The following is an 18,147-nucleotide window of genomic DNA, read 5'->3' as shown; positions in this document are numbered from 1 at the left end:
GAGACTGGTTCTGGAAAGACTCAGTGAAGCAGTATTCGGCAAAACCAGAACGGGGAAGTGGGAAGGGGTGGGTGGGAGGACAGGGGAAGAGAAGGGGGCTTACGAGACTTTCGGGGAGTGGGGGGCTAGAAAAGGGGAAATCATTTGAAATGTAAATAAATTATATCGAATAAAAAAAAAAGAAAAGAGACTAAAAAAAAGACAAAACCAGCAGTCTCTTTAAAAAGTTGATCTTGAAAAAGGGAATGCCAACACAGCTGTTGGGATACCTCGAATCCCAGAAACTTGTTTCTATGTTTTTGTTTGTTTGTTTGCTTGGCTTTATTTTTAATTATGTATGTGCATGTAACAGTGTGTGTGTGTGTGTGTGTGTGTGTGTATGCATTGATGCTCACATACTGGAGGGCAGAACAGAGGGCCAGAAGGTAGCAGATCTCCACTTGGCTGTAAGGGGCCCATTATGTGGGAATAAACTTAGGTCCTCTGCAACAGTGATATGAACTGTGAACACAAAATAGGTTTTTGTGATTTTTCTGCTTTGACTATTATCAATTGCCTTCTATCAACATCCAGAGACAGAACAGAAAGATACTTTGTACTTTTTTGTCCTGAGGTCTGACCTGTGGGAAGTTTTCTCAGTCAGGGTATAATGATCTCCACATTTCCCTTTCCATATGATTTTGGAGATGCTTTTGAGTCGAATACCGTCAGGGTTATGCACAAGATTCCAAATGATAGAGAACAGACTACTCTTGCAAGCTCTCCTCTGATACACACACACACACACACACACACACACACACACACGGAGAAGGAGGTTGGAGGACAACATTTATATGTAATTGTTTTTCATCAAAGAATGTGTCTACTGTAGTTGCTACAATGTTTGCTAAATTTGTACAATAGTTGAAGCTTTGATTTTAACAGTGTTATAAATCTATTATCTTACAGATCCAAGGAATCAAAATTTTGCTGCAGAAATAAAAGGTAACATATAACAGTTATATATATGGTCTAAATGTTTCTGGTTCCTTGTGTATTAAATGTATTTGTTTCTTTTTCTATTGAAAAGGGAAGTAAAAATGCTTTATAATAAAATTAAGATTTACATAGAAAATATTTCAGATAAACATATTAAAATTAACATTTATCATGGAAATTTAAAGAGTAAAGTGATAGACATGTAAAACATTGCTAAATTAATTGAAATATGGGATAAAAACATTGTATGATAGAATTGAAGATTTACATGGAAAATATTTCTAATAAAATTATAGAAAAATATAGAAAAAACATTTTAGAATTAAAGATTATCATGGAAAATTTTATATAGATATAATAATGGTAGGCATAAAAGTATTCCTAAGTTGATTGAAAGTGGAATTATAAACATTTTCTGACAAACTTGAAGATTTACATAAAAATTTCTGATAAAATTGAAGAAATTTATAGAAAAACATTAAAATTAAAGATTATCATGGAAATTATACAGATAAAAGGATAGGCATAAAGATAATTCTAAGTTGATTGAAGGTGGAATTATAAACATTTTCAAATAAAATTGAAGATTTACATGGAAAATATTTCTAGCAAAACTCAAGAAATATATAGACAAACACGTTAAGATCGACTATTTCATGAAAAATATTACATATAAAATGGTAGATAAAAAACTCTTTCTAAATTAATTGAAGGTGGAATTAGAAACATTTGTGATAAAATCAAAGATTTACATTGAAAAAATTTTGATAAAATAGAGGAAATATATAGAAAGCCATATTAAAATTGAAGATTATCATGAAAAATGCAGATAATAAAAATTACTAAATTAATTAAAAGTGTAATTACAAACATTTTCTGGTAAAATTGAAGATTTAGATGAGAAATATTTCATTAGTCTATGCCTTTTTATTGGGGAGTTGAGTCCATTGTTGTTAAGAGATATTAAGGAATAGTCATTGTTGCTTCCTGTTATTTTTCATGTTAATTTTATGTTTGTGTGGGTATCTTCTTTTGGGTTTCTTGGAAGAAGATTACTTTCTTGCTTTTTCTAGGGTATAGTTTCCCTCCTTGTGTTGGCATTATCCATCAATTATACTTTGTAGGGCTGTATTTGTGGACACATATTATGTAAATTTGGTTTTATCATGGAATATCTTGGTTTCTCCATCTATGATGATTGAGAGTTTTGCTGGCTATAGTAGCCTGGGCTGGCATTTGTGTTCTCTTAGGGTCTGTATGAAGTCTGCCCAGCATCTTCTAGCTTTCATCGTCTTTGGTGAGAAGTCTGGTGTGATTCTGAAAGGTCTGCCTTTATAAGTTACTTGCCCTTTTTCCCTTACTACTTTTAATATTCTTTCTTTGTTTAGTGAATTTGGTGTTTTGATTATTATGTGCCGGGAGGACTTTCTGTTCTGGTCCAGTCTGTTTGGAGTTCTGAAGGCTTCTTGTATGTTCATGAGCATCTCTTTCTCCAGGTTAGGAAAGTTTTCTTCTACAATTTTGTTGAAGATATTTACTGGGCCTTTAAGATGTAAATCCTTGCTCTCATCTATACCTATAATCCTTAGGTTTGGTCTTCTCATTGTGTCCTGGAGTTCCTGGATGTTTTGGGTTTCCAGCTTTATGCATTTTGTATTTTCTTTGACTGTTGAGTCAATGTTTTCTATGGTATCTTGAGCACCTGAGGCTCTTTCTTCTATCTCTTGTATTCTGTTGTTAATGCTTGCATCTATGACTCCTGAATTTTTTCCAAGGTTTTCTATCTCCAGAGATGTCTCACTTTGTGATTTCTTTATTGTTTCTACTTCCACTTTTAGATCCTGGATGGTTTTGTTCAGTTCCTTCACTTGATTGTGCTTTCCTGTAATTCTTTAAGGGATTTTTGTGTTTTTTCTTTAAGGGCTTCTGCCTGTTGTCCCATAATCTCCTGTATTTCTTTAAGGGATTTTTGTGTTTCCTCTTTAAGGGCTTTTACCTATTTACTGATGTTGTCCTATATTTCTTTAAGGGAGTTATTTAAGTCTTTCTTGCAGCCCTCTATCAGCATCATGATATATGATTTTAAACCCAACTCTTGCTTTTCTGGTGTGTTGGGGGATCTGGGACTTGCTGTGGTAGGAGAACTGGGCTCTGATGTTGCCATGTGATGTGACTTGGTTTCTGTTAGTAGGGTTCTTGTGCTTGCCTTTCTCCATCTGGTGCTAGTTGGTATTCTTGTCTCTGGCTGGAGTTTGTTCCTCCTGTGGGCCTGTAAGCCTGTGTCCTTACCCCTCTGAGCTCAAAAGTGAAAGCACTGCTGGGAGATCTCTCTCTCCTGATGGGCTATGCACAGAAGGCTGTGGAGTTTCCTGACTCCCTAGTACAAATGGTGGCAGGAAGACTTCTTTCCCAGCTACTCCACTGTTCTTATGCCCTGTGTCTCCTAGCTGGTCCCCTCCAGAGAAAAGGTGGAGATCTCACTTCTGTGTTCAGAAGTGAAGGCACTGCTGGGAAATAACTCTCTCCTGGTGTGCTGTGCACAGAAGGCTATGGAGTCTCCTGGATCCCTGGTGTAAATGGCCTATTAAATGTATTTGTGTTCCTAAAGAGGATAAGCTTTCTAGAATAGACAACTCAGAACACTTTACCAAGATGTTATCCTCCAAATTAAAGTGTGGGTGGTGCTAACATTTCAAGACCTATGTTCATGGGCTCCTCATTGTATTGTGATAATAATCTTTAAGTAAAGATAATTAGTCATAACTACATGCCATGTATTCCAAGTGTAATTAATGGTATTATATTGTCATCTTGTAGTATTTCTGTAAACTAGCATACCCTACTTGACCAAATTAGGAAGGTGATTTTTATATAAAAATTATCTAGTCCTGACAGATCCTATTACTCTCTAAATTAAAATAAATTTAGATATATTTATGAGAAGAAAGTTAATGTGATTAATTTGTTATAGGACATCAGATTTTCATTGCAATTTTGCCCTAAAATACAATATACATCAAAATTACTTGATCATTCTGCAATTCTTCTGATAGCTAGTCTTACTGTAAATGTGCAAGCATGGCTGTAAAGCCTTTTATTATCTGAAGTCTTGATCATTTTGTAAAACTTTTACAATCAAACTTGTGAAATATTAATCTCATACATTTTCTAATACAGTTATTAAAATATTTGCTCTTATTAGTAGCATTTTTCATGAAACTTTTCCACTATTCTTTCTCATCCTTTTATAGAAATATTACTTCTAAAGCTCTCAGTCACTTTTGAGATGAAGATTTCACCTTTACAACATAGAATTACCAACTAATGAAACACAGGCTGCATATGGTGAATGGCCTTTAATTCTGGTACTCAGGGAGCAGAGAATTCTAGGAGTTCCAAACCAGCTTATTCTACCTGGTGAGTTCAAGGCTTCATTCAAAGCTTCCAGGGTTACATAGTGAGACCAGGTTTCAAAAAACCAAAAGAAAAAAAAAAAAGGAATCCAGGCAAGTTCAACATGGGGCTGTTCCTACAAAGTCTTAGCTGATTCAATTTGACAAAAAGTGGAAGGGTGGGTGTTAATAGGTACTGACTTGTTCCATGTGTCATTTTTCTCCCCAGGTAGAATCAGATCAGACAAAGTGAGACAGATTCCATCCTAGTGATGGGAGGCAACTGAGGGCAAACCAAAAGATGATTAATTTCAGACAAAATGATTCAGATCCAAGAGCACGAGGGATTGAAGTTGAAATGAAGTCACATATGGTGGTGCATGCTTAAAATCCCTAGAAGCAGGACACTGAAAGAGGATTATGAGATCTCTCTGAGACCCTGTCTCAAAGCCCATAAGAAAAAATGGAGTTGCTTGTGCCAGCTCTTCCAGTGTTCAATTAAGCCAGGAGGTTAAGGACAAGTAGGTCTTATGCATGACTGCTTGACACTGAAAACCTATGCTAGAACTCAAATGGGGTTATTTGACAGGAACGAGAGCATCCAGTAGATTTGTCATTAGGTTTCTGGTGTTGAATACTTTTTATATTCTGCTTTATAGTGGTGGCTTCTACTTTCACAGGAAGGCATCTGAGTTTTTTCTCTTATAAGCTTCTACCACCATAGCCTGTCCTTTTCTTGTGAACTAATTTATCACTAGATCAGGAAGCCTACAGTGTCAGATTGACTGACACCCTAATTTTCTCAAGATTGAAGGATGAAGTACAAGGGGGAGATGAAACAGCTGCTTACAAGCTTCTTTTTAAAAGCACTAGCTCCTCACTTGACCCCACATGGTAACAAGCATTAGATGAGAGCATGACATGTCTGCCTTCATCTTGTATCTGCCTGTCTCCTTTACTTAGATAAAGGCACCCCAGAAAGCCCTCGTCCTAAGTCTGCTGTCACCTGGGATTCCTGGAAGAGCAAAGCCTTCCAGGCTAGATGAATTTTGTCATCCTCATGAAGGCAAAGCCACATCCTGAAACAGAAATGAGGCTCCTGCAGGGATCAGAAAAGTCAATAGCAGCATAGATTATTTCAGAACTCTCTGTATAACTTTGTATAATCAGATCTCAGACAGGTTCAACCAGATCACAACTTGAGCAGGGCTATTTAATGGTGTGTAGCATTTGCACTAGTTTCCACTCTATTTATTGATAATTCTCAGGTACTTATTTTTGCTTCCATTTTAAAATATTCTTCTCCTGTAATCATGTGTTTGAATCCTAAAAGAAAGCAGTTCTACAAAGTTCCTCCAAAGCATGCCATCCACTACCTCTTCATTCATCCTTCTACTCATTTCCAGCTATTCTTTCTGGACATTTACAAATGCACAGTTTTCATTTTCCTTCACTTTACTTTCAGAGAAATAGGAGAACCCTATCTCACTTGATTACTTGTGAGTAACTTCTATGAAACATAGATTGCATAAATGAGTAGTTTGAAGAAGTGGGCAGACATGTACAGAAAATCTTTAATGTCAAGAGTTAAGTGAAAGATAAACACTATTTTGAGAAACACAGTGACACTCATGAAGTTCGAAGTTCCTTTGTCATGGAATAACCGTAGAGAAACATGAGAAAGATGCTAGCATAGTTTCTTCCATGTGGGGTAAGCACTGCAGTGAATATTTCTCCACAGGTAACAGCACAATGCTCTGAGCTTTGCTTACAAAATTTTGTAGCAGATTTATGGTCTCTCCATTATCCCCTGAACTATGGAGTTGATTGACCAGATATTATTTTCCACATTTTATTTTAAATAAATTAATAAATTCTGTCTATGTGTGTCTCTATATCTCTGTCTCTGCCTCTATATATGTCGGAGAAGAACTTGTAGAAAATGCCCATCCTATGAATCTCACAGATGGACTGGCTTCAGGCTTAGGGTCAAGCACCTTTACCCACTGAACCATATCACAAGTCCTGTTTATCCATTATAAAGAAGAGTAAAATTTGAAAGTGGTAGAAAGCAAATCCTGGTTTCTAAATAGATACTTTGATAAACCATGCTGTTTAAAGTGGGAAGTATAAAATAAGTAAAACTTTGTACTTTCTGTTGTAAATTTTGACTTTTCTGAGTTTAGGAAAATACTACTAGTAATATTTTATGGTTTATTTGTTAAACAACAGAAATGTTGCAAAAGTCTTAGAGACAAAAGTGATAGAACCAGCTTTGATGAGAAAATAAACAAAGGCTCCATTTTCCCATAACAGGATTCTCACCTAAACCATTGAATCAGGCTAGATCTTGACCACACTCAAATACAGCTTTTTAGGATAATGATACCTTAGGTTATCTTTCAAAATGGAAAGGTTTCCAAATATACCTGTGGTGTTTTGAATAGGAAGTGGATGACACTCAAAGACTCATGTGTTTGAATGCATGAGCCATAGAGATATAATTGTACATTAATAAATAGAAAGGGAGAATAAAATTAGCTGAAGGAAACTGGATTTCAGAAAATACTGAATTAGACCAACCCGCATGCTTTAAAGACAATTTAACATCAGAAGGGGATTCAGTAAATGTGTTCCATTGTTGAAAAGCTTTTATTTCTATAGGTTCCATCAAAATGGGTTACATCAAAATCTATAAATATCCTATCTGAATAAGAGAAGCTTCCACATAAAATGCACAAATCAAGAATGACAGAAAACTGATCCCCCTGCATAGGGACAAATAAACAAACTCGCTGAAAAAGGACAGATCCTTCATCAGACTGACAGTCTGGCAAACCTTGATGCTGAAATGGACATTTGCTGAAGGACAGATGATCAGGACTCCAGTTATAGAGATGATCATTTCAGTAAGGGATCTTCAAAATGACATTTGGAGTATTATATTCATGGGATTAATAATTGTTTTTATTATAATATTTTAGGTTACACAGAAAGGGGAAAGATGTAGAGGACTTTTAATACAACAACATGGCTGCTTTGATCACATCCAACGACCTTCTCGGTCTATGTGATCCAGCTGGAATACAGTAAGACATGGCCTGGCATAAAGACATGCCTTTAGTATATACCCTAAATACCAAACAATATAGGTAAGTTTAATTTGTAGAAGGAGGCAGCCATGTTTGAAAGTGACTTCTAATTGAGAGAGACAAAGTGAGGAATCAGAAAGATTTGACAGAATAGGTCAGAGATAGCCTCACCCAACTCTCATAAGAAGAGAAAAGGGAGTTAACTTAGGAGAGCAGCACAGAGAAAGAGAGGTAGAGGGGACAGTTAGACTGAGACAGTGTACAAAGAGAGGTTGCAAGTGAAGACAGAATGAGCCAGAGAATGAAGAGGACTGGAAGATTAGACCAGATTGTCAGTGTTACTTTGAGGTCAACCAGAGTAATTCACTGAGAAGCCAGATGGAATCAATCAGCTTGGAGAGGAGTTTAAGCCAGAATGACTGAGTTGAATCTACCAGCTAGAGTTCAAAAGGAATTAGAAAGGGTGAGTTTATTCAGTTGCAAGCCATCAAGACAAGGTTTATATCTGAGCAAATAAAACTTACTTTTACATCCGGCCTCAGATCAAATTGTAGAACTCTTAGCCCCCTTTCCAACTCCATGCTTCTTGCCATAAAGATAATGGACTAAACATCTGAAACTGTAAGTCAGTACTAATTAAATGTTTCCTTTATAAGAATTATGTGGTCATGATATGTCTTCACAGCAATAGAAACCCAAACTAAGACAATACTCAAGAGTGGTAAGAAACATACCGGTTGAGTGTGATAGATGTGTGCAGAAGCAAGTTCATCTTTTCATGTCACAAGCTCAACACTATCAAGGCAAAACACACAGGCTTTTAAAAAATACAACGGACATAAACAAATTGTTTAAAGCAACCCTAATAGCCCAGCTTACACCATCTGATCAAGAAATATCATCCTTTTTCTTCCCACATGCATATTTCTTGGCTAGTCAACAATGAGGAAAAAATTGCATTTAGAGTTCTTGATATTGTGACTCTTTGGTCATGCAATAATCCTTTTTCTTTTTATACAAACCAGATGCCTTATATTGGCTTTCGGGTAAGCCAAAACTATGTTCTAGAACTTTTGGTCACTTTTGGTAGTTCTTAGAGTTATTGGTTTAGATAACTGTGCTATTTCTGTTTGAAATGTGAGAAGACACTCCTGCAAGAGTTGGAAGACTTAGAGCAAGTAAATATAATACATGCATACCTGAATTATTGCTACACACAATGAGGTCTCAATTAAAATATCTTCAATCTAGCAGAAGGACTTCGATATCAGAATTTGAAAAGTTGTTTCTTTCTTAACATGGAGACTTAGTCTACTCTTTCCTCACACTTGTTTCTCCATAGAAATCATACTTCTTGCTCCTCTTTTCTCTCATTTTTCCATTTGTAAAATTCATGAGTACTGCTTTTTCATTTAATCAAACTTCAATTTCAAGAAAAAAATCCGGTATTCAAAAATACATCTTCAATCAAAAGCCTAGAATTCCATAAGAACAAGAGAATTGGGAAATACATAGGAATCTCAGTTGGCAACAAATTTATGTGATTTACAAGGAGCCTCTCATGTCTACACTTAAATGTAGCCGTGTGCCCCTAAAGTCATCTGTCAGACTTGGAGAATTTCCAGATAATCAAAATGTCACAGAGTTAGTACTTTTAATTTTTATTTCATCTCTGGCAAGTGTGAACTCTGATTGTAATTATAGTTTCATCTGCTCTTGGATGATTTTGTTGTATCAAAGAGTACTCTATCCACTGTGCTGAGGGAGAAGACGAAAACTGAGGCTGAGAACAATGAATGCTGTGCTGGGTAAAGCAGAAAACACCTTTAAAATACAGACTATCAAATGTGCTTCCCAAAGTCATAATTAGCAAATATTTAACTCTCCAAGTTTCTTTGTACCAGAATCATGTGTTTTCTCTGTGCAAATATTGACTGGGAAGAAAGAAATCTAGAACAATAGCAATAACAAAAAATGCCTCAGTCAGGGGATAAAAAACAAATTGATAGGTAGCAGAAATCTAATTCAATAGGGATGATCTGTTTAGGAAACTACTGTTTAGCAGAACAAGAGAATCCGAAATATAACCCTTCCTGGTCTTACTTGGCTGTGTTTGTTCAATATCCATTAGATGAACTAAGAATGTGTCAAGTCTATTCCCCTTGCATATCTGGCCAGATCCCTTAGGAACACTGCTTAGGGTTAGATGATACACTACTCTCATTTCATTGAAATCCTTATATAAAACTAATAATCATATAGCTATGTGACACTGAAAAGATCATTTAACCATGTTGCTACAAGTTACCCCTTTAAAAATTAATAGTGATACATTTCCTGGTATAATGTGTAATTATTATAATATAAAAATCATTTTATTATGATATGGAAATCATCAGTGGAAACATATAATATGATAGTTCACAAATTCTACAGAGGACGAAAGTCAATTTTATCAACTTCACATTTACACAGTAAATAATTTTATTGTTTTTAAAACAACGCCACCTCTTTCTCTAGTGTAGAGTGAAGACAAACACAAGTAAAGGACAAAGATCCCATAAGAAAGGGTACAATCAAGATTCTCAGAGGTGACTGTGGAAGGGGACATACAAACATGCAGGCAAAAGTCTAATCCACATAAAAATATAAGTAAGTCTAAAAATCAACAAAAACAAAACCTTCCTTGAGTTGTATTGACTAAAGTAGCAATCCATTTAAAAACAAAAACATAAAAATAGAACAAAGGAAAAACTCCAAACCATGGTTTAATTCTGGTGTTACACTGTGTGTTTTTGCTTTCCTGAGCTTGCACATGCAGGTTCGTTTGCTTCTAAGCCTTTAATTGATGCAATGTTCTATTTATCCCCAATGCCTAAAACAATCTGGAACATGAACCGAGGAGGTGATGAGCATATAATTGTGTTCTCTCACACTATTATTTAATGCAATTGCAGATATTATGTCTAACCACGGAAGAGAAATAAAAACAGGAGGTTTCCAGAGTGGAAGTAGTCCTCTCCAAGGAAGACCATACCAATTGGTTATCTAATACCAAATGGTCAGCACTGAATACAAGTAACATTATCCAGAGCAAGCAGGTTTTATGTATAATCATTGGAAAAAAGAGGTCATGAATTTGAAAGAGAGCAAGGAGGTGTATATGGAAGAGTTTGGAAGGAGCAAAGAAAAGGGGGAAAAATGAAACAATTAAAAACTAAAAATATTAAAAGTAAATACCTTGCTTTCTTTTATGAGGTAATTATTTTAATCATTTAAATTACTTTTTAACAATTTCTAAATGTATTTGTCTTTCCTAATCAACAACATAGTATAATTCAATAACTTTATTTTATGGAATACCTATGATAAATACCTGGCCAATTACAAAATATTCAAGGTATTCAAAATTACCTGACATTTACATGTTTAAAATGCCTTCTGTGTTGACTAAGTTAATTTTTAATCATCTTTCCATTACAATATATGACAGCTCAATTTCCTTGTGGATCATGCTGGATGATATAGATTCCAATGACAGCTTCTGTTGAGAGTGGGGGTAATAATTAGTCACTGCAACATCCATGTTCTATGATGATGAGACACAGCAGGAGAGTTAAGAAAAGAAAGCAGTGTCTGAATGCAATGCTTACATTTCTTAGTTCTGAAGGAAAAGAACAGGCTGAAGTATGTGGAAGTATAAAACACGTTTTTTAAAAATCCAAGAAACATTATATGGAATAGATCAATAAGCAGAGAAGAAATTAAAGGAAGAAAAAGGATGAGGAGGGGGAGGAAGAGAAAAAGGAGAGGGAGGAGCAGGAGGAATATAAAAGCAACCTTACAGAATAGCATGAAGTCTAAGCGGTTTTATAGCTCAGTTCTTTAGAGCTTTCAAAAAAATGACTTTTTTATATGTAGTCCTCTCGAGCATTCAAAGCAAAAATAAAATTCCTAGTCTATTTTGTAACCTGAAACCAATACTGATAAGAAAATCCAAGAAAGCACCAAATCTGAAGGAAAAGAACAGGCTGAAGTATGTGGAAGTATAAAACACGTTTTTTAAAAATCCAAGAAACATTATATGGAATAGATCAATAAGCGTCTTATTGATCTTATCTTGAACGTCAAGAATTTTAATAATATTGATTATCTTAGTAAAATATACAGAAAATGTTCCTCCTCCTCATGGTTATCAGCTTGATTCGATCTGGGATTTGCTGTGAGACATGTCTCAAGCAGGTGTATGAGGATATTTCTTGGAAGGATTAATGAAATGGGAGCAAGCCCTCATGCTGAGTGTGTGGCCCCTTCCAGTGGCAGTCCAGATAGGGAGGGCTCTGAAGAGAAAACCAGGCCTGCCTGCCTTTATCCATTGCTGGTGATTGTATTTACTCAATAGTGTAACAGCTGCCAAATTTTTGCTGAAATTGCAACACAGGTTCTTTCTCCTTCCAATGTGGATTAAGACCAACAGCTCTCCAGGAATCCTCCAGTCCTCTGGCATCAAATCATCTTCACTGAGGCAGTGGATTGGGCAGTTCTGGCATCCTAGCCTCTCCAGCATGCAGACAAGCATTGATGGACTACCTAGTCTCTGTCATGTGTCGTGCTCCATTAAGCACTTGGTAATATGAATGCACATTTTCTGCATTGAGTTCGTCTAGAGAACCATGACTAAGACAACATCTGTGTTGAGTTGAAGAATATTTTATAAAACTCTTTATTTGAAAATGATTACTAAACTGCATACTTAATATATAAATAAATATATATATTTGTGTGAACATGAAAATGTATATACATATATATCCTAAGTAAAATGAGATTTTAATCAAAAGTGGAAAATTGAAAACAGTTCCATTGATGTTAAGGAATTAACAGAAATGTTTTCCTTCATTTTAGTTGTTTGATTATTTGTATATTTGTTTTGGATTTCAGATTCTTAATCCTTATTAGAAGTTGGAATTAGAGTGGAGGTCCTTCACTTTTTGAAATATGGGAAGCAAGATCTGACCTCACCATACTTACTATAAAGAAACACTTGACAAACTCAGCAAGATTCTGCACATGAAAAATATTATAAAGCAATTAATTTTCTTCTTAAATACCAGAAGCATAATAGAATAAAAAGCAAAATTATCAGTTAAAGAAATGCTTGTATAAGATACTTACATCCTTTTATTACATTACATTAGAAGGGAGCCAAATCTCTTGTAATAACTAAAAAGATATACTAAAGAACGTAAACCAGAAAACCAGCATATTCATAGCCATGGTTATTCACATCTGGTATTGTCAAGATTTCAACTGTATAAAACTTGTATTTAATGTAATGTCAATAAAATACACTTTTCTGACTTTCTTTTTTCAAATAAACTTAATAATCATTATTACCTGTTCAAAATGCCTTTGGAGATATTACTGGACTCTTACAAAGTACTTCTATTGATTATTCCAGTTGATTTTTCAGGGAAAAATCCACTGGACCAGAAGTACGTCTGGGATACAGTAATCAATATTCTCTTTATACATATCTTTGGACATGTAAAATAGACAGTCAGCCAGCCAGCCAGATAGGTGTTAGAAAGGTGGATGTATAGGTAGATGGATATATAGATGAATGGATGATAGATAAAAAGATACAGAGCTACAGTGATGTTAGGTGGATGGGGAAAGACGCCTAGACATATGAGTTAATTATAGAAAGATAACAGTAGATCAATATAGACAAATAGAATGTAGACAAATGTATGGAGTAAAATTCAGCATTATGGCTTTGAGTTCTAGGAAGATTACAAACTACTTAATTAACTAATTTATTCCATTAAGCAAGGTTTGTATAACATGATATTGGTAGCCTCTCTAAGCTAAGTTTTAGAGGCCAACAGATGTCACTGTGAAGAAGTCCTTTGAGTGTTGTATAAAGGAACTGGTGTAAAATGAAAGGTCTGTAACCTGCAATTCTACAACCTGCTGTCTCAGCTCAAAAGAAACTTTGAAGCAATGCAACTTTACCTTGGACCATTAGTCAGTGTGCTCTGCTCCATCCTTCCTCCTTTCACACCTAGCCACATTTTGACAATGTTAGGGTCACGTGGTTTAGAGGAAAAGAAGGAAACCAAATGCTAAGTAGTAACACTGCAGTCAGGTAGGTTTGGGGCAGTCAAATCAGCATTGTTTTCTTAATTACACCACACTATTCTGGCATCTGAATTCAGACCCAAAACAAGACTGTCTTTCTCTAGGAAATAGAGACAGGTGGGCCTGATTTTATTCCTGAGCTGTCAGCTCCTAGCTGACACTTAAGTGAAAACCTAAGCCTGTTTCTCTTAGGGGATTCCAAAGATCCTGCCTTTTAATGTAAGTTCCATGAGATTGAGGATAAACCACTGATTTTTTTATTTGCCAGTAGAGCAAGTTAATTTTGAGAGAAAAGTTTAATTAAGATTAAACAAACATAGAGTGTTTGTTAGCCTAAAGGCATAATGTTCCAAAAGCAAATTAGTTACAGGATAATTGCTACTATGAACAATATTTTCATGTGCACAAGCTTACTACTGTATATCTTAAATTAGCTTCACATGTCTTCATCTCCACAAGGGATGCAGAGAATAACTAAGAAACTGTGGGATTTCCAAACACCTACTAGGCTTTTACTGCGGGCATTTACATTTTCTTTTTTTTTTTAAATGGGAAAATGCGTAGGTTAAGAAAATGAATTAGTAAGACATACAAAATTGGCTGTGTTAAAATACAACTTTACAACTTAAATTCTTCCTCTTTTATCTTGAAAAATGAACATCCGTAATTAAAAGTGAGAGGGTCAACATAAACATGGGTGGGAGAAATGCAAATTGACAGAAAGAGCAAAAAAAGATACTGGAATCCTAAGTGTTTCAGTTCATTGAAAACAGGAGATGCAAACTCTTCTCAATGAGAGACTTCTATTAATAGATGTTTAAAGGCATCTGTATGCAGGAAAAGCTTGGGAGATTTAGGTTATATCTTTGAAAAAGGGAAACTAGACAGTAATTTTCTGCTTAGATTGTAATTCTATGAATTAAATGGAACTCGTTAGATAGCATTGTGTGTGGTGGTGGTGGGGGTGTTAAATTTTGTATTATAACCTCACAACATGATGACCAGAGAATGAGCCTCATCTCAGGAATTCTAAATATTCCCAATGTTTCTTCACTTGAAAAGGTAATAATGTAGTTAGCTTCTTAATTGAGTGGAAACATCAGATGATGGCTTTGGTGAGGTTAGCCTGTCAGCACATTCCATCAGCTCATTTCCAGTGAATTTAGATATTTGGGAGAAAATTCACGCTAATAATCAGCTCTAAGAGCAGAAGTTAAAAAGAGGTTTGCAGATGGGTTAATCATAGGAAGGATATCTACAAAATGGAATCCTTTGACTCTGCAGATTGATTGGTAAACAATGAGAATTGGTGGTAAAGTACAATGATTGAAACTCACTCCAGAGGGGGACATGTTTTATGGAGGGCGTGCATTGTGATCATGACTTCTCACACAACAAATCCTTGAAGAAATGTCAAAGCCATACTCTTCATTTGCAAAGTCAGAAAACACCTCAGAAATGACAAAGTAGGTGGGTATGTATCTATTATTTTTTCCTAAGTGGAAAATTAGCTGCTTGGTGTTGTAACTTCAGTAAGAAGATAGACAAGTTAAAAATATCGATTATCATATATTATATATTATAAATGTAACATATATATTACCATTTGTTAATGTATATGTGTATACAGATGCACATTCATAAATAAGTACAAGCTTTATAGGCATGGGAATAGAATATTTAAATATTAGAGAACTGGGATATCTTAAGAAATTCAAGAAAACCCTAATCTTAACTTCTTTCTTTCTTTCTTTCTTTCTTTCTTTCTTTCTTTCTTTCTTTCTTTCTTTCTTTCTTTCTTTCTTTCTTTCTTTCTTTCTTTCTTTCTTTTTTTCAATTTTGTTTTCTCTCTTTTTCTTTTTCTATTAGTTATTTAATTTATTTGCATTATCCTCCTTCTCAGTTTCCCCTCCATAAAGCCCCCGTCCCATCCCCCCCTCCTGCTTCTCTGAGTGTACTCCCCTATCTACCCACTCCTACCTCACTACCCAAGCATTCCCCTATGCTGGCTCATCAAAGCCTCTACAGGACTTAGATCCTCCCCTCCCATTGATGCCAGATACAGCCAATCTCTGCTACTTATGCAGTTGGAGGCATGGGTCCTTCCATGTGTACTTTTTGGTTGGTGGTTTAGTCCCTGGGAGCTCTGGGGGGTGGTCTGGTTGGTTGATTTTGTTGTTCTTTTTATGGGGTTACAAGGCCTTTCAGCTCCTTCAGTCCTTCCCCTAACTCCTCCATTGGAGTCCCATGCTCAGTCCAATGGTTGTCTGCGAGCATCTGCATCTGTATTGGTCAGACTCTGGAAGAACCTCTCAGAGGACAGCCTCCTCTGTCAACTGGTATCAACAAGATACCAGTCTCCTGTCAGCAAGCACTTCTTGGCATCAGCAATAGTGTCTGGGTTTGGTGTGTGCAGATGGGATTGCTTCCTAGGTCAGGCAGTCTCTGGGTGGCCTTTCCTTCAGAGTCTCCTCCACTCATTTTCCCTGCATTTCCTTTAGACAGGAACAATTCTGGTTCAACATTTTTGAGTTGGGGAGGTGGCCCCATCCCTCAACCGGAAGCCGTGCCTAACCACTACATATGAGCTCTACAGGTTCTGAAAGTTTTGTGGGAAGTCCAAAGCATTTTTAACTAATGGGGCAGTTCATCCACATATACACACTCTAGATTAAACAAGATTATGTTGCTTCCTGCTCAAATTGAAATCTATGTCTTCCATGCATTACCTATAGAAAATAAATCTCAGACTCTATTTTTTCTTTCTCATGTATGTTTTGAATATAGCATTAAAATTACTGAATAGTTATCAATTAAATATGGACTACATAATTGACAGGAAATGGCTGACATGTGCTTTTTTAGACTCTGACTTACTTTACTTAAAATAGTGATCTCTAGTTTTGTCCATTTTCCTAAACATCTCATGATTTCTTTCTTTTATCAGTAGACCATAATTAGAGTATGTGGTTTTTGTTTTTGTTTAGTTATCTATAGAAGAACATCTAGAATAATTCTATTTTCATATTGTTAATATAGCAAAAGCACTATGTAAAGTCCTTCAAATAAATATATGTACATATATTACATTGATATATATATATATATATATATATATATATATATATATGTCAGGAACTTGGGTCATATGCCAACCCAAGTTTTCCATAGTACCTATTTACATTCTCACCAGCAGTATATTAGGGTTGCCCTATGTCCATTTCCTCATCAACATTAACCATGTGGTCTGTTTTCATGGTGACAACCTTTTTTCACTGAAGTATGATGGAATCTTGAGCAGTCTCAATTTTTATTTCAAAAAAATTATGAATGTTGAAAACATTTTGAAATATTTGTTAGGTACATTGTTTGTGAAAACTACCTTAGCAGTTTTACTCTAAAAATTACCTAACATTTAAACAAACCACCATTCTGACATCATGAAAGCAGGCTAATATTAATGAAAATTAGCTTGAGAAACTATAAAATCGTTTTGGTAATCCAGTTCCACAGAAAGACCAAACATACTAATTAATTCATAAATAAAATATACAACTTTCATAATTTGTACACTGTCAAGACATAACATCAATCCTGTATAGAATATAAAAAATAGACTTAAATTTTGAATTTTCCAGAGTTACAATATAACTATTGGATAGAAATCTGTACCTGTATTTCAGCAGGGTATGGGTTCATTTACTTGCAAGAAATATCCTGCCACATTCAGACTATGCCTCTTTGTGCTATTGAGACAAGTGAATCCTTTTGAAAGGCATTACTGAGCCCTACTAGGTTTCAAATGGGGCAGATACATATTCTCTCTCTTTGTCTCTCTGTCTCTCTCTGTCTCTGTCTCTGTCTCTCTCTGTTCCCCCCCCTCTTTTTTTTTCTCTCTCTCTCTTTAGGAAAAGGCAATATTAATTCTTTTCAGCTCTACAATGGCACACATAAGTGTCCAGTTATTGGCATGCATTGAAGAACTTATTGTCAGGGCAGGCTCTATGATACATGTTTTGCATGTATCATTTCATTCAAATACTTCAGAAACCTTGGGCTCTGGGTGCCATTGCTTTATAGAGTGTAAAAACAGTACTAGAAATGGGGAGGTTACAAACTTGCTGACTCACTTGTTTGATAAACAGCTGCCCCAAGTTCAGAGATTCAACGTTTACAATAACATCTCTAATTTTCATGTTAGTTGAGTATTGAAGATAGTTTTCTTCTTTTCTCAGAGAGTGTTAAATCTAAGATTAAAATGAATGCAGCAAAGCAGTTGATGATATCAAAGGTAAGTTGAAATAATTGTTTTCAAATGAAGCATATATACACTGAGACAAAACAAATCCTAGAATAACAACATACCAACATTAAAGCCCATCCAAACAAAATGCTTGCTACTTTCGTACACATCACTTCCCTAACTGCCTGGATGATTCCTCTTTCTCCTTTCTTCATTGAGTTCTGCTGATACAGAAATAATTTGAATGCATTTTGAGCTAATGCATATAACTTCTTTAAAATAAACCAAATTATTA

Source organism: Apodemus sylvaticus, chromosome 10, assembly GCF_947179515.1.
Source record: "Apodemus sylvaticus chromosome 10, mApoSyl1.1, whole genome shotgun sequence".
In the NCBI taxonomy this organism is placed as follows: domain Eukaryota; kingdom Metazoa; phylum Chordata; class Mammalia; order Rodentia; family Muridae; genus Apodemus; species Apodemus sylvaticus.
This window is presented reverse-complemented; position numbering follows the sequence as displayed.